Source organism: Protobothrops mucrosquamatus, unplaced genomic scaffold (assembly GCF_001527695.2).
Source record: "Protobothrops mucrosquamatus isolate PMUCROS unplaced genomic scaffold, P.Mucros_1.0 scaffold52, whole genome shotgun sequence".
NCBI lineage: Eukaryota > Metazoa > Chordata > Lepidosauria > Squamata > Viperidae > Protobothrops > Protobothrops mucrosquamatus.
The window spans coordinates 199,800-226,251 of record NW_015386433.1 but is presented as its reverse complement, the minus strand read 5'-3'; positions in this window follow the sequence as shown (position 1 = coordinate 226,251).

The window sequence follows — 26,452 nt, the reverse complement described above, 5'->3', positions numbered from 1 at the left end:
CTGTTGCTAGTTAGCCAACCAGCAACGGGCATGAAACTGTATGCAGATGGAGAAGGGCAATCACCCTTAATGGGCGATCAATGGTGAAGGGCAATCACCCTTAATGGGCGATCAATGGTGAAGGGCAATCACCCTTAATGGGTGATCAGGATATGCATAGGGGATTAAGGGGGGGGAATACAAAGAACACAACACTAACCACTAAAAGATGCCCCACTCATTTTAAAGAAGCACATTCTGCTGTTCACTTATCTTCTCTAGTCAAGATAACAGATAAAAGCACATGAGAACCTATTTGGTGTAGTTGTTAAGACACCAGACTAGAAATTGTAAATTCTAGTCCTATCTTAGGCACAAACACTGGGTGATCTTGGGTCTCAGATCTAAAAAGATAATGGCACACCATTTCTGACAACCTTGCAAAGAAAACTGCAGGAATATATCTAAGAAGGAACCAGGAGTTTTGTTTTTTTTTTTAAACTGACTTGAAGACATAATTTTAAAAAAGGCAGACAAAAAAGATCAGTCAAACAAACCTGGTCTTTATGTTTGCTATAATTCCAATCCTGTGGCGTTATATCATAAGATGCTTAAAGAATTACAGTTCCTTCTAGATTTGCAGGCTCATGTTAGCAGTGTTAGATAAATAACTCTATAATTAACTGGCAGCTCTGGAGTTAATGAAGCCCTGATTCTGACCCAGTTCTTGTCAGTTATTGAGCTTAAGTGTGTCATACAAACAGGACCAATAAGTAAAGGAGTGACATATCCACAAGTTATGCCTAATTACCCCTGGCCTGTCAGGAGAAATTGCTTGAAAGGTCGTCCACAGTTAACGGTCCTTACAAATGTATCCTCTCTCAAGTGCAGCACTGTTGAAAGCAACGTGTATTCCTGTGAAGTATGTTATTCAGATAAGTAATGTCTAGGAAGGACTGTGCAAGGGATATATTGTCTACTTAATTAGAAGCTGAATTCTTTTTAATTTATCATGACAAAATTGTCCCTTGGGATTCATGCAGAGAAGCACTACTAAATGAACAATCTTAAATTAATAATGGCAAGAAAGGCTGGAGCTCACGTATTTTGGGGAAAAGACTATCTCCTGCACAGGTAAAGATCTAAAATGACAAATACTTGGGAAATGACCAGACAGTACGGTGAAACAGGATGACAGCTCTGAATTACTAATAGCACCAAATATTAATCAAATCTGATCCTGCTTAGCTTTCTGAGATAAGCCAAAGTCATGGAGGTTCTGCTAATAGTCTAGCTCAGTGCCTTTTTCCCAGAACAAATTTGCTACCAGCCAGTGGGAGGCTTCTGGAGCATTTTTGCCACAGCCCTTCCTTTTTAAGCATCCAACTTTGTATATGCTTTTCACTTTTTAACAGGAAAGGATGAAATTTACAAAAAATAAATAAATAAGCTAAATTACTATGAAGAGCTGAGACATACTAAATTTAATAGAAAATAGTGGGGAGACTTTTAAAGAACATTCATCTAATCAAGTTAATTGAAAGTTAATTGAAACTAATCAAGGAGAGAACCAACCTAGAACTAAGGAGAAACTTCCTGATAGTAAAAATAATTAATCAGTGGAATGGTTTTCTTTCAGAAGTTGTGGGCAATCCATTATTGGAAATTTTAAAGAAGAGATTGGACAACCATTTTGTCTGAAATAGTATAGGATTTCCTGTTTGAGCAGGGCTTTGGACTAGAACACCCCCAAGATTTCTTCCAACTCTGTTATTCTGTTGTTATTCCGTTATATTCTAACTTTATATAAAAAGAACAGATCATCTGTATTTGTCTGAAATAGAATGTAATGAAATATCTAGACTGAGGAATGTATTTATTTCCATTTAAAGACAAGGGCAACCCACTTTGTGTTATTTGAATAAGCTTACTGGGCTTGTTCATTTAGTTTTCTTAGCAAGAATAAAAAATGCCATTCTTTCTACCAGTGCTTTCTTTAGAGATTTTTCCAGTTTTCTAATCTGGAATATGGCTCAAGTATTTCCTAGCTCTTTCTCAATCAAGAACTATTTATTTGTGATTTTGCTTAGTTTTTGTAGATTAGCTATATCAGCTAGGACCTTCCATCAGCCTGGGCTGTGATCACATGCATGGAAGATGATAAGTAGATAAAGAGGTATCATTCCAGATGATTTCTTGGAAACAAATGAAGTCTATGGTCTATGTCTGAATGCACTAATACCTCATTTTACAATAATTCTTATCATAAGGTTTTATTTCTTCCATGTTTGTGCCTTCACATAACATTAATTTTTACACGAATGTTCATATGAATTGAGACATCAGTCAGTATTCTAAGCAACTGAGCCATTGGCTGACTTGCAGATTGCTGGAATTTCTCATTCAGATAGTCTTCATTCAGTGACCATTTGAACTTATGGCAGCACAAAAACAAGCTGGATTTACAATAAGTCCTTACAATGATTGGTGTCAGAAGCTCCTTGCTATCATCTGACTTTAATTTGGGTGATTGGTAGTCAGCTTGCAATTACAACATTGCAGCGTCCCACATTATGGGATTGCCGTTGTCGATCTTCACTACCAGCTTCTGAAAAGCAAAATCAACAGGAAAGTCAGCAAATAGTGGCTCTCACTATCTCAAATAGTGACCACTTGATGACATGCCTGACAACTGTGTGGGTTTGCCTAACACAGTGCAATGACATCATGCTTTACCACCATGTCACTTAGCAACAGAGTTCCCAATTTGTCCCAATTACCATTCTCTAACCAAGGATTATGTATATATGTGGATTACACTGCCATCACTGATTTTTAACAATACCAGGACTCATTCTTGATATAGGTTAGGATTTCAATCCCTTTCTTTTTGATTTAGGTCTATGGTTCCCAATCTGGATCTCCAGATGTGTGGATTTCAATACCCAGAATTCCCAGACGTGGTTGGAATTCTGGGAATTAAAAATCCAAACTGTTTTGGCCCAATGTCACTCTGGTGGTAGCCAGATTTTTGGCTGCAGGAAGAAACTATTTTTTGAAGGATTTGTTTTCTGTGAAAAGCCAAAATGTGTGCTATTTTCTTTCTTTATTATTATGTTTGTTCTTAGATTCTTTGACTTTAATAAACCTATCATTCATTCAGTCAGAGACTGCCAAAGCTGAAAAACACTGACTTAGATGAAACTTCTAGAAACAATATCAGAAAATATTTTAAAGATATAACAATTCCTGAACTCTTCTTGTATTGTCATTATTGTTGTTGTTGTTCTTTCTATGTTGCTCTTTGTACTTTTTAAGTATGTGCTAATCAAGTGCAACAGAGCTCAAGAATAGTCAGAAATACTGGTGAAGGGCCATAGTGAATTTTAAAAAACTTTTTTAAACAAAAATTCTGAAGTTTAATTACTTCTTCGTTGGTAGGAATGAGAGAGGGAGGGAGGGAGGGAAAGAGAGAGAGAGAAGGAGGGAGAGGGAGAGGGAGAGAGAGGGAGAGACTGCTCTAGAAATAGATAGCCCTTGCAGTTTTCTTTTTTCCCCCTGTATTAATTCATTTGGTCATGTTTCAACATCAGTCTCCCATCCAAAAAACATGACAAATCACAATAATTAATATTTAACAGAATATATGCAAAGTTGAACATACACGACTTACCTGCATTTTAATGTAAAATATAAAATTGTGTATTCATTTCTTTATCTGTTTTAATATGAATCAAACAAGCATTAGCCCTGAAATCAGGGGTCTGAATAACGGAGTCTGGGCTCCAAGGCAAATCTTTAAAATGTTTTAAAAGTTCTAAAGGTCAGATCTAAAGATCTAAAGGCTGTATCTTCTTTCTATGAAGCTCAACCATCTAAAGAATTTTTTTCAGCATTCTGTGTTCATAACACCTTCCTTCCGCTGCCTTAAACTCTTTCTGTTAATCCTATTTATAACTTGGCTAAACAATTCAGAACAACCACTACGTAACCACGTCCCCTTTTCTCTTTCCCCTTACTCTCTACTTTTTGATATTGTTGTTTGTTTTGTAAACTTTTACTACAAGAAAAAATTACTAATAGTTTTGTAAACTTCTAGTAAAAGAAATCTTATTTCTACATTTAAAGACAGTCATTAGAAAGAAGCAAAGCAAAGTGGGGGTTTGATGCTGCCATGTAGTGGTCATCTGAATATCTGCAGCCCAGTTATGGCACAGAGAAAGAATGGGAAGAGAGAGAATAAGAAGAGGATAATTAAATCACTAGGAAAAATACTGAGCCATCTGTTGTTGCTGTAGTTGCTTACAAAGTCAGAGGAGAGAGCATCACCAGCAGCCCCAGGTCTCCCCTTGCTTGCTGTCCTTTTTTCCTCCCAATTGCTCTTTCATCATGATTCCTATTAGAGCTCTTTGCTGCCATCTAGTGACACTTTAGATTTTTGCAATACAAATATGGTAGCATTCAATCATACAATCTCTGAGAAGTACGAAGAATAAGACAGAAAACTTCCTATACCAATAATCTCAAAGAACTTTATCTCTTATATTTTCACTATATTTACATTAGTATCTGAAACTGCAGACACTACTAGTTAAATAAAAATGAATTAAATGCTGGAGCGTCTTTAGTTCCACCATGTGAATCCACACTGGAAATGGTACAGACTAGATTATGTTTATCTAGTTCTCAGTAGGAACAAAACAATAGCTAGGGAAAGAAACTTTGCTTGATTCATTAATTATAACATTTGTATCCTACTTTTCTCTTCAACGAGATACAAAGGAAATAATTAACAATGAGCATGTATTAAAATTGAACAAAAGAGCAGATAATTAATTAACACAACACAAAGCAGAAAGCACATAATAAGAAACACCAATCCTGAGTGCATTCATGTAAGAAATAAAAGCCACTGTAGCAAGACTGCTTTTCATGTATTCTTTTTTTTTTAAAAAAAAGGATAGTTAGTTGGCCAAATATCTAGTTTAAAGAAGACTGCTCTCGAGCCAGGATGCTAGCATGAAAAAGATCATCTCTTTTATTGAAGAATTGCAAGAATGCCATCAGACAAAAGAGATAAATTCAAATAGGAATTTAATATTATATTATCATTCCCCCCCTCCCCAGGCTGCTTATGGCATTGAAGTCCAGGTAAGTGAAATCTAATATTATGTAAATTTTCTTCAGTTTCCCCCCTGAACTAAAGAATTCTTCTACAGTGGCTTATATTTCTAATAGTAGGAAATGTATTTATTTATTTGTTTGTTTGTTTGTTCATTTATTTATTTAGCCCTTGATAGAATCATGACCAGCTTCAGGAGATAATGATAAGGGAAGTAGAAGGAAATTACTTGATCTTCTGGAAGATAACTTTTGTAGCTACTACAAAAGAGCAAGAAAGTCCCCAACATCCATCGCACAGAAAAAAAGAAAAAGAACAACAACAAAAAAAAAAACCCAGCCAGACTGCCATGGAACCAAGGGTCAAGTGAGAATTCAATAATGAAGAGAGTTTTGTTTCAAACAAGGGACATGTTTGAAACATGAAACATGTTTCATGAAAGACATGCAAAGGAATGGGGTGATGTGATACAGTATTTTGATAAATATGGTGTATTGATGAATAGGCCTGAAGGTGGTTAATTAAAAGAAATCGTTTGCCCCATTGCAATCTGACAGAAGCAGAGAAATGTTATCCTGATTGGGTTTCCATGAGTTGCAAAGCTCTGGCTTTTTGAACTTATCCCTCTTCAGGGTTGGTGTAAAGCAAATGAGAAGAGCAACTTCCTTTTTCCTCTGACAAAATCAAAGGGAGCTCTTATAAGCATGTTTGTGCCAAGACAGGACATCAGCTTCTAATTAGCTCTAATTGGCACTTGTGCAAGCTGCAACTTCCTTTTCATGCCACTGAATGGCAGCGCTAACAGCCGCAAAAGCCTTTTCTTTCTCTAACAAAAGTGTCCCTGTTGTTTATCTTGTGATTCCTGTAAACCAGAGAGAAATAAAAAGTTGAAGATATATTTTCACAATCTTGGTTAAACCTCCATTTTATATGTCTAGGTCTTCTTCTTACCGTTTCAGAAATATTCTTAAAATGCCTGGTCTTAGGGTATGATAATGGATCTCAGCAGATGTTAAGAAGTCCAAAATAGACATTTTTCTTTCACAGCTCAGTATTACGTCTATAGAAATTCTCAGTGATCCAGGTCATGGTTGTCTTTTTCAAAAGGCAACAGGACTTTGTTTTTCCTTGAAGACATTTTGCTTCTCAACCAAGAAGCTTTTACTGGCAAAGATGAAAAAAAAATACGTCAAGGAAGTCCTCAGAATTTGTGGCTATTCCAATTGAGCCTTCATCAAATCCAATAAATAAATAAATAAGACAGCAGGAGCTCTTCCATAACAGACAAAGAAGAGAACAACAAATGAAGCAACATTGTCATTCCTTACATTGCAGGAATATCTGAAAAGCTCAGGAGGATTTTCAACCAACACAATACACATACACACTTTAAACGCAAAAAATACACTAAGGCAGAAGCTTATCCATCCGCAAGGATAAAACACCCAGCCACAAATTGAACAATGTGATATATGCAGTACAATGCAATGAGACATGTACAAATCTGTACATTGAAAAAACAAATCAACCACTTCAGAAATGCATGACACAACATGGGAGAACAGGGTTGTTCTGATGGTTTATTCTCCTATGTTGTGCCATGCATTTGTGAAGTGGTTGTTTTATTTCTTCAATGTATAGATCTGTACATGTCTCACATTGTTCAATAATCAAAGAGAAATCCAAAATCCACTGGGACAATGCCTTCATTAATAGAAAATGTAGAATAAATACACTTTATAACATCCAGATCTTTTCTTCAGGCTGGGTAGAGAGAAGTATTTCTCAAGTTATTAATATATAAAGAAACAGTGGTGGCCTTTGGTATCTACCAGTCTTGAAATATCAGTAAAAACTGTCATCAGATAGTGAAAACCGCATGCTAATGATTTTTGTTTTGACACATTTTACTAATAGTTTGCTCAGTAGATAGTCACATGTATGTGAAGAAGCATTTGATTTGAATTGTGAAGCATTTCTCTAAAATGTAAAGAGCCTGGATATTTAGAACTTCCTTCCGATCAACCTGTGCCTTCTCTTTTCTCCTCTAACATGATTTTTAAGGCTATCTCTGACTAATGTCAGAAGAGCAGACAAATATCTTTTTAGGTATCATCTGTCTACAAGTAATTTTCTTTAAATTTTTCTCTTTTTGTATTTTGCTTTGAGAAAGTAAAGTAATTTTGCTTACAAGTAATTGGTTTTTTTTAAAAAAAATATTTTTAAAACCAACAAATACATCCCTGACATTTAAAGATTATAGAGTTTAGTAATTTAGGCAGAGGATTTTGTGGCATAAAAACTGTTTTTTTTGTTTAATTTCTATTTTCTTTTTTTTAAAAAAATGCAAAAGTTTTACAAAAGTTTTATATCACATTCTCAGAATTACTCTAGTAGTTCTCCCAAGTTCTAGTATCAACAGAGATTCATGGAATTCTTATAAGGATGACTTACCATATAGAATTACATTGCCTTAATTATTTCAATGAACCCTTGTGTCATTATATTATAATGAATGTAAGATGACCATTCTGATTATCTCCTAATAATATCACATCATTATTGTTTCCTCACTATAAGATGGGCTTCTTAGGCCTGGTTGGATATGAATCCAGGACCTGGAAAGGAAAAAGGATTTTTTTAGTTTAATGATAGAGAGATTAGATTTTTCACCTTTAAGTATATTTACATTGTTTTAGCTGATTTGGAAATATTCAAATTGAATGAATTGCAATGAGACCTCACTTACTTTGTTGTATTTCACATTATTAACTATACAGAGACTGTCATGTTACTTTAAAGATTTCCTCAAGTACAATGAAAAGGCAGCTAATGTTCAGCAATATGAACAGCATTTTTAATGTGCATGTGTTTCTTTGACCTTTGGCAACTACCCAAATCACCAATCTTTATTATATTTTTATGCTTATTTACCCCCCACTTCAGCCTATTGATGCACAGTTCTTTTGAAAATTATTGTTTTCAGTTTCTGAGTTTCTTCTCCTTGCATTAAAAAGAAACTAGTCCCTGGAAAAAATGTGCCATGAATTAAGAAGCAGCTACAAGAAAGAATTAAATGAGATGTGATATGACTTCCTGGATCATTGCAAAAGATAGTAAAATGTGGCAAATGAAATTGTAGTGAGATCTGCCACACCATCACCCTTTCTATTTGCTAATGACTTTCAGTGTACTTTAAAAGCAACCCACAATTTCTCCACATTATCCTCACCATCTGTTAATTTTATGCACTTTCAGCATAGTGTTGTTTATATACTTGTGAATCTGGAACTCTTAGAAAGCACCTTCAGCCAATCACTGCTAGTCAATCAGTGCTTATTCTTTCTTCTGAAAATAGGACAGTTGCTGGCTGTAATGTCCGAAGGCCACCCATGCTCTGTAAATTAATATAAAAAGAGGCATAAATACACTTCAAACATTCCATCAAGCCCATGCATTTGGAGAACATCTGTGTTATGCTTTGCAAAATCTTAATTCTAATAGAGTGTTATGAGGTAATTGCAAGAAATATTATTTTAATAATATCATTTTATAAAAAATAAGTTTTTTATAGTTTGTTTTAATTTTCTATTAATAAACTATGAATGGTGCTTTTCTAGCAAATACTAAGGATGTTGCATGCTAAAAAGTAATGTTTGAGAATTTTCTTTTATAGCTAGACTGAACATACCACTAGCTAATAGCTAGGAATTGGGGCATGACAGGCAGTTTTTCCTGTGAGAAACAAGTGTTCACATACAAAGGATAAACTTGTTAGAAAATAAAGTTCATCGATTCCTAAAGTTAAGGGAGATCTAATCTGTGTCTTAAAAGTAGAGAAGAGCTGGAAGTTGGAGAATTTGTATTGTATCAATACTGGTTTTCAGTCATTGTGCAGTCAACATCATATGCTCAGCCAGGAAAAAGTTACTAATTAAAAGTACTATTGCAGATTAAAGTACCACAAGATAATATGAAAGCAAGATTATTCCAGGACGCAATTTTTTAAATCTCATCCTTCAAATTATATTGTGCATATAGTTAGTGCCACAGCATTGGTTTTGATAAGGCTGATCCATGGGACAGAGAAACTGAATCTGATCTAGTTATGTGAGATACAGCAAGTCTTTGTTATGGACAAGTGTTGCCACCAAGGAAGATAAACTTAGAGAATATATTTTCCTCACTATTTTGTTCATTATTAGCCAGTTTTTGTTTTGATGGTGAAATGTTTGGGGAGTGGGCTTACATTTGTTATACCCAGAGATTAGGAATTCTCTCTGAGAGACTATGTAATATAGTGGTGTTAAATATGGGCTGGGGAGGCTTAATCACAGAATTTACTGGATGGCTTTGGAGCAATTAACTCTAAATGCAAGCATCTTTACAGAGTTCTTGCTGTGGGTATACTGTAAAATTAGTGAACCTCTCTCCATGCCAGCTGTTTTGAGCTCTAAGAGAAAAGGCTGATGTAAAAAGTAAAGAATATGACCTTGATAGAAATATGTATCAAAGCAATGAGGGGTGAAGCATATCCGACAGACAGACAGACAGAAATTAAATATAAGATATTCAGGCAGACATCACCCTGATTTACATGAGTACAAGAAAGATACATCACAGTTACCTTTGGAATATTCCTTTATTGTAATATATCTGATTTTAATAAAAAATGGTTTTATTCTTTCTGTGGGGTTGATTACTTGGTCTGGTTTACTTAGCGGAGATGACAGAAGCAATACTATAAATGCATAAATGTCAGTGATGTTTATTTTTTGGCAACTAAGTCCTAAGCCAACATTTTCTGGCATGAGCTTTTCTTTCTCTTTTTTTCCTGCTTTCCATTAGTTATTTCTAACTCTTCGTCCCAGCAGTGAAGGGGCAGATGTCATTTTTTACTTACAGAGAGATTTTCATATTAAGTCGAAGATGGCATAAATTTAAGTAAAGGACAGCTAGAAGCCATTGATATAAAGTGGAAGCTATGTCTTCATATCTGTAAGGGTCAACTATTCACAACTGTAGAGAAGAAAGATTAATAGGCAACTGTATTTTTTAAATGTACCACCAAAATAGTCATAAGAGTATAAAAAGTGACATATTTGCTACAAATGATGCTAATGATAATTGGAACATCATATTTGCACAAACAGCTTAAAGGAAATACAGAGCTGATTTATTTTTAAAAACTAATTTTGTTTATTTCTTAATACTGCAACATCTCTGGAGGGATAGAGTAGAGAAAATAGCTAGCAGGCTGAAAGGAATAATTACTTCCTTCTGCTCAATTCTTTGCTTCAATATGTAGTTCCTCTTCCACCTGAGAATATGTGGAATTTGGACCCTGGAAAAGAGGAAAATAAACAGATATAGAAGGTTATGCTCTGTCTGTATGCTTATGTTGCCTGAAATTGCATTTAACACTGTTTCCCACTCTATCTTTCATATTTTCTCCCTTAAGTATGGTGTGCCTGTTTAACAGACCATGAATACCAGGTCCACAGTGCTCTAAAAGTTACATGTTTTAAGTAAGTATGGAGTGTATGTGTTTGGGTATAAAGGCGGTCATATATTGATTTATATAGTAAAAAATGACAATTTTCATGTGGCACACTTTCTATCACTACTGTAGAAAAATCGTTTGTATCAATCCAGCCCTGAGGTAAAGTTATCCCTCCTTCCAAAGACTATGTTACTGAACTTGACAGTATTTGCAAGTAAAAATCCCATTTTTTTCCCAATTTTCAACATGGTTGTATACAAAGCTCCCTAGTTTAGTTTTGTGGAGGTCTAGAGATGTTACCATTTGCTCCTTATCACCACAGCCCCAAATTACAATGCCATGCCATCCATAAAGACCCACTCCTTTCTCCAGAATGACAAAAACACCATTATGGTGTTAAGTGACAAGCTTTTGGGATGCATACAAAAAAAGGAGGTCTTCCACTGCAATGATATATTGTTCCTACCATCATTTTTCCTCTACTTGTTCTGTTCCACTCTCGCTATCAAATGGCTGATAAGACGTCAGGAGCTTCTACATTTGCTTTTAACAGATGATTTCATGTTCTGAGATTGGTGTTGAGGATATTGATCATATTCCATAGCACATTTCCTGACTGATGGATTTCAATCCCTAACACTCTGCTTAGAAATACTTAAAATAACATAAAGGATAATTAAAACAATATTTTAAAAATGGAAGGAAACAAAATATTGTTAAAAAATAAGTTTTAAAATAGATTGTTCTACTCTTTATACAAAAGAATGTTTCCATTAAGAATAAAGACTTTTACAAACAAGGATCAGGATTCAGCCTGATTTTTCTTTTTAATTATAGTGAACACAATATAAGCACACAGTTTTCTAAGATTGTGCCCATCATGAATATGCTTCAGTTGCTTTCTGGCAAAGCTTGTCTTGGTGTATATAGGATCCTCCCCCCTCCCAGTTTCTTTTGTGTGTTTTGTATGTAAGTGTATGACTTACCAATTGTCCCCAACTGCATACTATTTTTACGGACTGTGGCATTTCATAATTCAAAGCTGAACTAGAGAGGGCTTCACACTGTGATGCACTTTGCAAAACAATTTATTCACTTTTAATGTAAATTTGATAAGTGACACATTATCCCACCACTTTGAAAGGATTAGATGGGAGCAAAAGACTCTATTCTGTACTAAGAGCTTACACCTGTTGGAAAAGGCCACTTAGTAGAAATTATATCACAGGGGAAACTATGATGATTTTTTTTAGATTTGACCCTTTATTAATATTTTAAGGAAGCTTCTTTCAGTATCAGTGATGCTTGCTTGACATGACATAGGATATCCATATAACAGATAATCATTTTTTCAGCTGAAAAGAAAAAGAGGAGGGAGTTCAAATAGAGTTTTAACCCATTCTTCTCTTTTTACTTTGTCTCTTTTCTAGGTTGTCAGCAATCACTTAATTTTTATGTTATAGGGTAGCTGAAACTTTAACTACATAATTGGGTCAGAGCAAAAGTCCAAATGAATAAATCTTCCCCCTGCAAGTCCTGATGGAAATTCTTCAAATGTATACATTTTCATATACACTTTTTACAAACAATTTTCACAGTAATATCCACTTTTATAAACATTTCTAGCAATATATAATTTATATATATATACAGTATATATGTATGTGTGTGTGTGTATATATATATATATATATATATATATATATATATATATATATATATATATATGCATGTATGTATATATAATAATAATAATAATAATAATAATAATAATAATAATAATAATAATAATAATAATAATAATAATAATTGGAAGGGACCTTGTGTGTGTGTTTGTATGTATATGTATTCATATGTATTATATATAGAGAGAGATACATACATGCATATATACACATTATATGTATATAATGTATATATAATACTAATACTATATTATAATGTATATAATATAGTATTTTGGACATATTATCAAAAATGCATTAGCATACAGAAATTAGACACACATCAGGAATTTCCTATTTGACATAGTTAATATATTTTGAATCCTACATCTTTGAAAAGATTTAGTCATATAAATGTTCTCATTCCATGGTCTGTCTGTCTGTCTGTCTGTCTGTCTGCCTGCCTGCCTGCCTGCCTGCCTGCCTGCCTGCCTGCCTGCCTGCCTGCCTGCCTGCCTGCCTACCAACTATCTTATATATCCTAAAACATCAATTAAACATTCTATTAAACAGAATCACTGTCAGCCAGTGAATATAAACCATACTTCCATTCAATGTAGCCTATGTCAAAGCTCACCATTACTGATTGACCCAATGGCTGAGCCAAATTTCCATGCCCTTCTTAAAGGCTATAAGGAAAAGTATGCCAGTCTAACTTTTGGGAGAATGAAATTCCATATTTCATATGCATTATATCTAATATGTTACTAATCTAATCTTGTTCTGAAAAACATAAGGCTATGATATTAACTGCATCTTGTAATTCTCTATAGACCCTGATGTGATCAAGTAGCATAGATTGCACACTGATACTTATACAGAAATCTCAGTCAACCAGAGCCATTCCTATTATTTCCTCTCCCGCCAAGACATGAGTATCTTTTAGAGTATTGAGAAAACTGGCTATGAACAAATAGTAAACACCTCCATGTAGAGAAGTTGTAAGTTACTAGATATTTCTATTTGACTGTGACCTTTTCATTTCTATGTCTTAATATTTTGCAACTTCAGCTGGGAATCAGATTCACTGTTCCTCTTCTTTTTGTTAATAGAATATTGGATTTCCCCCCCTTTCCATTGGTTCCTGAATAGAAATCAATGATCTGCTAGAAGGTTGAAGAAACTGTAGCACAGACTATTTAAAATACTGATACAAACAAAGTTCTTAGGTCTACAAATTATTCTTTTCTAAAACAAAGTAAAGAGAATTGGAAGAAAAGGAAAATGTTTGCATGTTTTACTGAAAAATAGAATTCCTTAAAATCTGGAGGACAGATATTTGACATATTTCCAAAGATTCTACATTCTGTTTTATGCATAACCTAGAAAATAAATGTTTTTGTTCTCTGTAAAATCTAATTCCATAGTAAATGCTTGTTATAGTGACTTCAAAGAACAAAATTACAAAATTAAACATCTTTTAATTCAACTGGTCAATGTATGTCTTAGATCAGGCTTTTCTTTTGTTATTTAATGTATATTTAAGCTCTACTTAAATAAGTTTTGAATGTGCTCATCAGATCACATGGAAAGACCTACATAAGCATCAGCCAATCCCATTTCTATACTTTGTATGGCTCTTTGGATAAGACCCTTTTCTTCAGTTTCCCTGTGCAGGGCTGGCCTTATCATTAAGTAGACTATCTCGGTGACAATAAATTCATCTTTGATTCCCCTACAATTGAAACAATACAGTTATGTTCCTAGCAGTTCCTAGGAAAGAGTCTATGCAGATTTTACTCCACTAGGCATTGCAGACCATAGGGGGTAGTGCTCATCTCTGTTTCAAGGTCATTAAGCACACTTGTCGGAAGACATTTCCATGATCACGTGGCCAGCATGATGTCAGGGAGCACTGTTACCTTTCCACCAAAAGGTGGATAGATAAACATTCCTGTTTATCTATTTGCATGCTTTCGAATTGTTAGGTAGGCAGTGAGTTGGGGAGCTCATCCTGTCACGTGGTGCTCTGTTACTGAACCTGAGCTTTCCAGCTGACAAACCCAACATCTTAATCACTGAGCCACCAAGCTGCCTTAGCAATTCCTAAGGAAAGATATATTTGTCAATTATTTCACATATATTCCAGATTAAAATAATTATTTCATGACATCAGATTTCAGATTTCTCCTGAATCTTATTTCTGAAGAACACTCTTTATTATTGATATTTCTTTTATTTTTATTTCATAATTCAGAAAAATTATGAAAGAATTTTTCATGTTTGTTTATTTATGGGTTACATGGGGTTTCCAGGATAATTTTATATATCTGAACCATAACACTCAGTGTGAAAAATATTTTAACACATTTTAATAATATTTATGGCCACACTGATGCATTGAAATAAAGGGTGAATTTTGTCATAGATTTGTTGTTTACAACATGTAAATTGGTTACATAAATTTTAGTTCACTATTTTGAGAAAATGAAGGATTTGTACAGAAAAATAATTTCTGCCATTTTTCTACTGGTGTTTTACTGTCCACAAGGTGTCAGTATTTCAGAGTATTATGGTATATGTGATGCCTATTTTGTTAACATAACCAAACTTACAGAAAACAGTGGGTTGGAGAACCAGCATAATAAAACAAGAAATATGCTACTTCCAAGTTTGCAAAATTAATTGCAAATGCAGTAAGCCATTTTTTGTTGTTGCTACTAGAATATGTGTTTTATGCAAAGTACTGAAAGTGGATAATAAAACTGATTGAATCAATCCTAAAAACAAAGATACTGTTCACAGCATTTCGCAATTTACATAAAAAATGTTAAGATGTTAGGCTGTGAGACTGAAAAATATACTGGTTGCTGTTATAAGTGCTATAAGTCCAGCAGTTTTGGGGAGAAAATGTACCCTAATTTGAAACAATTGTTTAATTAGGCTATTATATTAGGTCAATCTGTCTATTTGCTTTAGGGATATAATTTCCTGGGATGTAGGAGATAGGATTATTCTTATTTTCAGCCTTACCACAGCTTAATTCCAAGATTAAAATAATATATTATCCTTTGGTTTGCCCATATTACAGCACTACTATGTAACTGCAATGGCTTCCAATTTCCTTCTGGGTACAGTTCAAGATGCTAGTTATATCCCTTCATCTATCTAATCATTAGCCCTAACCTAATATTTGGGAATGTTATTTTAGGACACTGGAAGTTGGTAGTGAGTGTAATTGGATGTTGGCTTTATTTTTGTTATTATTAATATTTTAATCCTTATCACTTCTACGAGGAACCAAGATTTATGGCATATAAAATGAATGGGCAGCTATATAATGAAATCAATCAATCAATCAATCGTTCATTTTATTTATATAGCTGCCCATTCATTTTATATGCCAAAACTCTGGGTTCCTCATTCCTTCCTTCATTTATTTGTGAAAACATAACTTCTTTGGGCATTTCTAAATAATTTTGGTAACTAGGACAGGAAGTGTGTCTTCCCTGTGACTCAGAAAGTATCTGACTCTCAACAGAACAACTAATTTTGCTTCAGAGGTTTCTGGAGTTTTCACTGACTTTATGATTTTATACCCTTCTTCTCTCAGGCAAGGATGATGGACTTCTGCTGGGAGGGGGGTGGCAAGAGGGAAACAGTAATGCCATGACTGAATCCCTATCCTATTTTGCCTATTTAATGTATATAAGAAAATGTACATTCCCCTGTGGAATTTTCTGAACCAGAATATTTTAGTTCTTAAAATTTCGAATGCCAGAGGTATTTTCAGATATAAAAGCAAATCAAATTGATCTTTATTAGAGTCACAGGCCACCATGTTTGATTGATTACATGCATCAGGTTAGTGGAGACTCTTAGTAACCATGGAAAGTTTCCTAACTAGCTCTTCGAGTCTTCCAATGGTGTTTCTATCACCACTATTGAGTCTATCAACCATATGATTTGCCTCTTTCTCTTACCCTTCACCTTCCTCAGCACTATAGGAGTTTTCCAAAGAGACTGGTTTTCACATAATGAGTCTATCCTGCTTCTTCAAATTATTCACAAATAATATAAAATAGTTGCCTTGATTTGTACAAATAGATTTTTTAAAACTTTGGTAAAAGTCCAGGACCATTGATTGATTGAATAATTGATTAAATGATTGATTGAATGTATATGGCTGCCCATCTTGTCCATGACTCTGGGCACTTCACAATACTTCAAAACAGAATAACAATGAGCAATTGTTAGGGTGGCAGTGTGTGTGTTTATACGTGTATGTGTTGATAAATAAATAAAACTCTTCTTTAACAATTTTATTAAACCTAGTTTGTTAATACTAGAGCTTTGAATTGCCTTGTACCTGCACTGCGGCTTTTGTTTCCTTGCCCTTGTCGCACATGTTATTTTTCTTCACTCTTTTATTGTGTTTTAATTTTTACTATGGCCAAATATTTGACATCAGAAGTGTCCACAAAACAGGATGAAAAAAGTCAAGATGGTGGTCACAATAGTGCGATAAAAACTTAACTCCACATGCTGCACACACACACAAAAAGGCAGAGCTTTGATTCCCTGGATAGGATTGATTGCACAAGTCATTTCCAATGTTTGAGTGCTTATACCTTTGTTCAAACAAAGACATAATGTTTGTCACTACCACCATCATCATTTAGGAGGACACAAAATCAGTAAAAAAAAAATCAGCAATAAAGTAATCCAAAAGAGGTAAAATATTAGGCAGAGGAGTTCAGTTCTACACACAAGTGTTTCCTTTGAAGTCACCAGATGGCACAAGGAAAACTTAAAGGTGTGAAACCAGATTTTACTCATGGCTCAAGTCTTGGACCAATTGAAGCATTAAGGAACACTCTAAACTCTAAATCAGATAACCTAGTCTTATATTTTCTGACAAGATCTTATGGATTTCCTCAGTAAATTCCCCAGTGACCAATGTATCTGAATTTGAGTTTATTTTAGATAAGCTAGAAGCTAATACAGCCATTTAGGCATGTTTCTTATAATTTTATACTTTTCTAAAGAATAACATTTCTAATTTAAAATATGCTTATTGTATGCCAAATTCATATCTTAGTGGTTTAGATGTATTTTTTTAGATATGTGCACATGCATATGTATTCACACACTGCAATTTTTCATATTTAAGCAGGTAATACTGTAGTGTCATGTAATATATTGGAAGCCACCTTACATATCATGTACTCCAACCATTGGCTTTCTGCAGGAATTGACTAAAATGTGGCATTCTAACTAAGCATTTTCCTTGGCAAGCTGCTCAATTGCTTAATAGGTCTTAGCATCAGGAAATTCACTCCAATATTTAATCAAAAAGTCTTTTCTTTTAATTGTAGTTATTGTTCTGCTTTTGATTTCAACAAAAAGTAGGTCCATGCCTTCTTACATGTAACAGCCTTTTAAATATTTTTAAACTATGTTCTCTTTTTTGCAAGATGGATATGATCAGGTCCCCATAAATTAGTTGTTAGACTTCTTATCATCCTGGTACCTCTTTATTTGCTTGCTTTGAATTCTCTAGATCTTTTCAAAGTGCAGTGCCAAAACCAGACAAAATATTCTAAGGTCATTTCCTCACAATACCTTCATAGAATCACCCAGCCATCAGTAACATAAAAGAACATAAAGCCTGTCTTTATTATTGTTATTTTTTGTAAAAAAAAATGAGTGGAAGATTTTAAAAACTGCTACAAATCTCTTATGATCTGAAAAAAACATTATCTATATTGTCCTCCACCAAATAATGGAATTATTTCCTTTGATCTCGATGCCCTATTTTTGTTGATGCATTGTATTGCATTGATCTTTTTACCCAGAGATCCACTAAGTCCAAAGATTCTTCTTAAAGACAGTGTTGCTAAGCCAGGTTAGTTCTGTACCTTTATTTTTGATTGTTTTATCAAATGCATATTTATCACAGTTGAGAATCATCTAGCATATTAATCTTTCAAACTTGATGTCATGTAGGCACTCCTTCTGTTTCATTCCACAAGTCATGAGTAATCTTGTCTCACAGGGATGAGGAGAGAACTTGGAGCACCAATCAATGCATTATCTTTTATGAGTATGCTTGTTCAACCTCTAGATTGTCATGGCCACAGTTCACATTTACCTATCTTGTTCACAAGCATATCATGAAAAACATTTTCTAAGACCAGGTCTTAGCACTCTTTTGCTCTATAAAATTCAGAATAACAGAACTGGAGGTCTTCTACTCTAGGCCCACGCTCAAGCAGGAGACTTAATAGCATTTTGGACAAATGGCTGTCCAATCTCTTTTTAAAAGCTCCAGTGATGGAGCACACACAAGGCAAGCCATTCCACTCATTTCTGTCCTAAAAAGAGTCATATTAGTCTGACCTGACTTGATTTTGGTAACCATGTTAATTTGTTAGTCATTGATCAGCAAAATGTACCTATTTGTGAAGTCTTACTCAGATCTTTGTGTATGGGGAGGGCTGGTACACAAACACATGTTTAGTTGAACTGATAAATTACTTTGCTGGCTAATGGCTAGAATTGTTGGAAACTAAATTGAGATGACATGTTGTATGCCTCTCATTTGCTCTTTTTAATTTATTTTTTCACTATTTTCAGAGGGTATTTTTGAGGAGTGATGGAGTTTGGCACAAGACATGTCCGCGCATGCCCATTTCCCTTTTTAATGATGGCAGCTTTTAAAATGGATCCAAAGTTTGAATTACTTCTGTGTTTACTTCTTGAAAGGCCAGATAGCATCTGCTGATATGTAAGAAAGCCCTAGTTTGCAAGTAAATCTTAAATGAATACCAATTTTTAGCCCTTTTGAGCTGTAGCATGCTTTTGAACTCATGTTGGATAGAGGGATCACAAGGATCAATCAGACAACTGCAGGCAGGATATGTTCATTCAGTACAGCAGCTTTGGCACCAAAAGAGATTGTTAGAGCCTATTTTCCTTTTAGCAGCAGGAGTAAGTACTGTAAAGAAACAGGACTCAGTGAGATTGCGTGATGCATAAACAGTATGTAATCCTCTGAACGTGCAGGGAATTATATCTGAACAAGACACATTAAAAAAACCCCATCCAGTCACTGCTTTAGTGAAGGCTTGGTGTTGAACACCCAGGGCTGGACTCAGCAGTTATAGATGCTGGTTTTATCTTCAAAAAAAAAAGGGGGGGGGGAGACCTAAAACTATTTGGCATTTTGTAGCCCCCTCCTTTCCACAATCTCTGAAGTCCAGAAGTAAACTGATCTGGATTTAGTTGTTTTCAGCTCCACAGGTTTTGGTTTAGTAAGGCAGATAAAGCACATCACTTTATAGATTAGCTGAAGCTGTAGAAATGGGAGGTGGTGATGGAGGTGACATTTATTGGATTTGCTTCTTTAAACAATGTGGGAATAAATCTAGCACATTTGGTAACAGTTGAAGGAAAGAATATTCCAGTTGGTTTCATAGCAGGGGATAACATCTTCTAGACAGGAAATAAATTCAAACATTATATAAAAGGCAAGATTCTTTTATGGCATGCTTTCAGCCCATTCCTTTCCAGATCATTCTTGAAGCTTATTTGTGATTTACAAATAAATCAAAAGGACAGATCCAAGGTAAATTGCTGCTATCTCCCCACCCACTCTCCCCCCACTCTTATTTTTGTCTCTGCGTTTTGAACAATCCTGATAATAACTGCATATGGAAGCTTCAGCACAATGTTGAAAAATGTACACAAATATGCCTGAATACATGCAGCTACACACACAAACATATGCCCACACAATCTGGTGTGAAGAAAATTGTCACTAATTAAGTCTAAGGATGCCAACTGAACACAGAGGTGCAGAATTGGAGGGGAAAAAAGCAGTAGCAGACGGACTGTGCCAAACACAACACTCCCAGCTAAGTTTCCATTTGTAGGAGAGATTTGATTTGACATTAGTTCATTTTAGCTTTTGAAGGAGTATAAAGCTTGGCAGATGCTTCTCTTTTTCTCTTTTTTTCCCTTCTACAAACAGGAGAAAATAGGCAAGTTTCCTTCTAGACATTGTTAAATAATACTTTCATTTTAGAAATGAAAAGAAAGGAGAAGGAAGGCTTTGACTTTCTTCAGAACTAATATTTAACAAGTTATTTCTCTTTATAAAACATTTGTTTCCTGCCCAAAAGCAGTTCCAAGAAATTTTAAAGCCAGGGAAATAGACTGTGATATATGAGATTTTACAAACCAAATCATAGGGAAGATTTCATTGTATACATATCCCTATGGAATTTCTTTCCTGTAGCTAAATTGGTTAAATGCCATTGCCACCTTGAGCATAACAATAAAATGATCCATAATGGAATATAATTTAAATAATAAGTTTAATGTCAAATTAAATACAATTCTGGGGCACAGTTGAGTACATTTAAATCCTATTCAGGCTTTTTATGATTCAGAGACTCCTGAGACCAGAGTGTTTATCTGACTACTCCTCTCACATAGCACCTTACATCAATCTCATTTTTTGTTTATTGTTTCTAGTCCATTAAAGTCAATGGCCCTATAATTGGCAATGTGTGAGAATCCTGATTTCATGAAATAATTCTCACTATTATCTTCTAACGATTTAATGTTGCTGATTTGAATGAAAAATGCTGTTCCTTCTAATATATTTGGATACTGAATTTGAAGACTTCATATCTATGGAGCCCTGGGTGATTGCCTCATTGTACCTCCCACTTTTCAAAAGTTTTCTGGTTCCCCTGATTTCAACTAGAAATTAAAGTATATTTAATATGGATCTAACGTCCATGGATATTAATAGAGTTATTCAAGCACAATACATATGAATACAATCTTCTTTCTCCCATGGAATAATTTTCACTCCAAGTATCATCTTAGAAATAACCTAATTTGTGATTTGCATTATTAGTAGCATGTAGTAAAGCCTGATACCCAACATGTGTTGTTATGTATACCAGCAGTTTTGTTAAGAAAGATGGAAAGTTCACAGAAGACAATAATACTAGTTGTAATACTTTCTATCTCCTTTGTTAGAGTCCCTGGTTTGAATTCAACAGAAGCCACTCAGATACTCAAAAGAGCATAGTTAGATAACATCTTTATTGCATCCTAGAATGCAAGCACTTAAAGCAATTGGATGCTCCCTGTCAACAGGAAGGTGCAGTGTTTTCTTATACTGATTGCAGTTTCAATCTAGTGCAGGCATGTCAAACTGCCAGCCTGCTGGCTGGATGCATCATACTGAAACCGCACCCATCCCATTGCCGGCAATGGGGAAAAAGTCGTGATATGTTGTGTGACATCACGTGATATCGCGAGTTTGACATGCCTGATCTAGTGCATTTCTCCCCTTATCTTTCCCATGGTTTAATAATGCTTTGCTTTGCTTCTCCCTCCCTCCCTCCCTCCCTCCCTCCCTCTCTCTCCCCTCCTTTCTCTCTATTTTCCTATTTTATGTTCATAGTATTTAAGAATTTCTTTCAAATTCCTCTAATTTTTTCCAGCTTATCTTCTGAAAGTTGTGTGAGATATTTTGGGAACTATTACCAGAACAAAAAGCTCATTAAATCAACTGTCACCAATACAGACTGCATCTGCTTGTTGTTTAGGAATTGCTAAAAAACAAAACAAAAAAAACCCTCCACTCTTTTACTTTATGAGTTCTGCAATATTCCTTGCAAGATGAATTTCACCAAACTTTAATTCCTTTCCACAGATTACTATGTTTCTAGCAGTCCTTGCATGTGGTGAAATTTCTTCATTCTTTTCCCTGTCCTTAGGAAAAATAGTCTACCAAGATACGTGCATTCATCTGTTTGTCATCACTTTTGTTATTTATGTATAACCTTCAATTGTTCATTCCATTTTCCCTGTCAAACACAACTACCTGGGTCTTTAATTCATTCATTTTCAGACACATATTCCTCATTGAATCATGCTGCAAATCATGCATACTGAAATAAACATGCTTTCATGTTCTTAGCCAGTCAGCTGTTATGCTTCTAATATCACCACAAGCTATACATTTATCCACCAATACTTTAAACAAGCAAAAGAAAATTACAAATTGCTGCCTTACTCTCTGTCAGCACTGAAATACTCACCAAGCATCCCATATTTTTCTCATTGTCCATTTTAATCATATATATAGGAACTAGCTTTCAAATCTGTATTTATGCAAGACATACCATAATTCAAGACTATTTACTTCATTAGGTACTTTTCCTAAATCAGCAGATGCACAACATATTTTCATAAACTTCTTTTTGCTTGACTTGATGAAAACTGAAAATATTTTATGTGTACTTCTTGTCCTTCTCCTTCCCAAATTTTGCTCATGGTCATCTCCTTTTATTTGGAATTCTGTTAAATATCTTGTTAGGCACACTTAACAAATTAATTGTCCTGTAGTTTTTACATGTATTTTTGCTACCTTTCTCTTTGTATAGGAAAACAATAACTGGATTCTTCCAGTCACCAGGGCAGGTGCAGTCCTCCTATTAAAGAAATTCAGTCAAGCTAAAAGTAAACTAGGTCCAATTCTTATCATTTTTTCTAGTTATCAAAGTAACTCTTAGAATCTTGCAATTGTTCAGTATTTTCACAAAAATTATAACTACATTTCTCTCATTTTTAGATGTAATCTAACATTGTACCATTAATTCCAATTCCTAACACACCCATGTGGGTCTCTAAAGTTAGGGTTAGGGTTAGGGTTTCATTTCATTTTAATGCCAAATCAATAAATTTTTAGTTTCACCCCAATGAAGGTTTTCTAATTTATTCTTTTCATCTACCCATTTTTTAAAATTTCAGTCAAAATTGATTTGCTTTTTCTCTACAATTGTTTTAAATTTTAGTTACTCCATTTTCTATAACTATATTCTTTTGCAAATAGCTTTTTCTTTTCCTGTATATTATACAATATTTTTAATCTTAGCCTCCATATTTTTTCATATGTTCATATGCATTTTTTCACATCTATATCCTTTTTTGAATTTCTCATTGTGCCAAATATTATTTTTCATACTGTACTTCCCATTAGTGTAACTCCATATGCTTCAATGCCCTCATTCTTTTCTCTCTGTTCTAAACAACTTCTGTATTCTCATTTCTTATATCTACTTTCCATTCATTTTATTGAAAGATTAATTTATACATTTTCATACAGGACTCATACTTTTTCTTCCTGCAATAATTTTACTTTCACTTTAGGTTTGTTTGTTTATTTGCTGGTGTATTTGTTTGTTTGTTTGTATCCATGTCCATATTTTCCCAATTAGAACAAGAGTAGAAAATGGTCTGCCCCAGTTCAAAATTTACCATAACTCATTATTTTCACCAATCCTACCAGTTTTCATTGTAAACAATCCCCAGTATATCATTATCTGGCTTCCAGATATTCATTCATGTTATTATTTTTCCCACTCCTAGTTCACAATATTACACAATTCCCTCGGAACAAATTTCTAGTTCCTGAGTAAAAACAAATCACACATTTAGCTCTTTCATTCATAATTAAGCCTACATCATCACCTTGCTAAATGTATTCATAATGTTCACAACATTGCACCACTTTTGTTTAGACTCATTATATCTTTATCACACCTTTTATTTGTAGAGACACATCATGCCTAATTTTTCCCATTTTTTTTATTTGTTCATTTATGTTTTTACCACTTATTTTTTCTTAAAAGTCTAGTTTGCTATCTTTTATTTGTTACACTCATCGCCAGATAGATCCATAGATATCTGGCTCTGCCATTAGAGCAAGTTCTGTAGTGGCTGACTGTTTGCTACCTGGAGGAGGTTCCCCTTTTAGATTAATAAAAGAGCATTGAGGATTGGGATGGAATGGCTGACAGGAAAGGGCAGGGTAGGGCAGGCTATTTCAGTGGTGTCAAGCAACTGGAAATACAACAGGTGGCCACTCACAGGTAATATGACCTTGATATTTAGTATGGGTCTCATTTTCTGCCCCCTTGCACTCACCTCATTTACCTGGTCAACAGATTTGTGATGGCTCAGGTTTAGATGGCTGCTTTTAAATGCCACATGAGTCTGTAATAAGGCTTGTTTGTTGCTGATTTGATTCTTGCAGAGAAGGTTGATCTGATTGGTATCACTGAGACCTAGTTGGGTCCGAAGGGAGATCTCTCAGAATTGTATCGAGCTGATTATTTATTAATTATGACATCAGGCTAGTGTATAGGCCTCCAGGAAGGGATGTGGCTGCAGTAATCAGACAATCTCTGGCAGCCTTCGTGGCACAGCTCCACAGGGATCCAGGTACCCAGTTGTGACTTTTTTCTTTTTTTCTTAGGTTGTTCTTGAGGGTTCAGGTGGGATTGCTACATGGTATCTTCCCTGCAATCATGACTTCCATGGGTCTGTCCTATCTTTGATCTCCTTATCATGGTCAGATCACTGTCTGGCCACTATGAATTTTTCTAAAGCTCTACCTCCACAAGGAGCAGGACCTATTAGACTAGATAGATGATAGATAGATGATAGTTATATAGCTAGGTAGATAGAAAATTAGATAGATGATAGACAGAGGAGAGAAAGAAAAAGAGAGATAACTTGCTTAATCAACATTTTCATATACTATGTTTTGGTAAAATAAGAAATATATAAACCAAGTTACTAGCCTGAATGGTACATCTATCACATGTGGCAGTTTTTGTTAATGGTAAGTTGTCAGTTTTTGAACTTGTCCAGTGTTCTATGTATACATCATAAATCCAGTTTCACTCTAAAGATGTTTATGCTTTTTTATGCAATCTAGGATCCCTAATCCAGAGACTGCCTTTTAAATCAAGAAACTATTACCTACATTCCAGCAAGTAGCAGGTTATATGCAATATCTCAGACATTAAAAATATTAGTTTTTTAAAAAGTTGATTTCCTTTCAATGTTATCTTTTTAGTGGCTACATTTTATTGACCAGATTGTAGGTGCTTACTTCATAGGCTATTGACAGCAAACATGGAGAGAAGATTGCAAATAACTATGAGAGTAAACTTTCATATACAATTGTAGAGAAGTTTTTATTTTAATATGAGAACACTATTTGCATATGCAAAGGACATCTACCACAAATAGAGTATAACTAAAAATATTAGTATTATTAAACTAATAACTACCAAACTACTTATTAAAGTATTTTATTATTAATCAATGATGCTTACATTTTTCTCTTTTTTTCATTCAAAAATCTCCTTTATTAAATTCTGAATAAATTACCTTTTTCCTGAAAACTCATCAGTATTTTTGCTAAAAATGAATGTCATATATCTTTTGATAAAACCTACAAAGCTAAGTACTTAATAAAATAATACATGACTATTAATATTTTAGCATTATTCTGAAGTATATGAGCTTTCTCCCTACAAAAAGTATGAATCACTAGTTTCTTCATTTCTTTAATTCTTTATTAATTGGTACTCCAGGCAATAAACCATAACATATAACTTTTGCATCAGATAAGGTTTAATGAGTGCCTGACTTTTACACGGATAAGTCAAGGCTGGCACATGATTACCCTTTAGAGCTAGAAGTCTTGTTCCTGAAACCTTCTTCCTTTGCACTGTCCTTGAAAGTGCCTTTTTCCCTTTCATCTTTAAAAGGCAGTCATTTGTAAGACAGCTTCCTTTTCGAAGGTCTAATTTTGTGTAAATTTAATAGATATGGAAAGTTTTTTGTTGTTTGGCTCTGTTTCCATTAATTAATCTGCATGGGAACAGGAATTTGATTACAGCTGCCAACTGAAAATCATGCAGCTGCCCTAATGCAGGAAACTTGGATGTTATTTGGTGGACATTTAAAATCTCTCCCACTTTTTTTTTTTTTTTTTATAAAGTGAAGACTTTTAACCCAAATATGCCTCTGAAATCTTCCTGGGTGGCATTCTTCATAATGCAAAAGACATACTTGTCCATCATATATAATATTGAATCATTGTTTGGCAAAAGTATTTTTTTAAGTTTGATGTTAAACTACCACTCTGGGTGATACCATCACATATTTTTCAAACTATAACCAGAGGAGTGGTGATGGAGGGACTTACATATAAAGATTTGTTATACCAGAGTGGTGGTGGCAACTGGTGCCTAAAATCAATAGAAGTTTTGAAGCAAAATAACCCAAACTTTTCTTGGC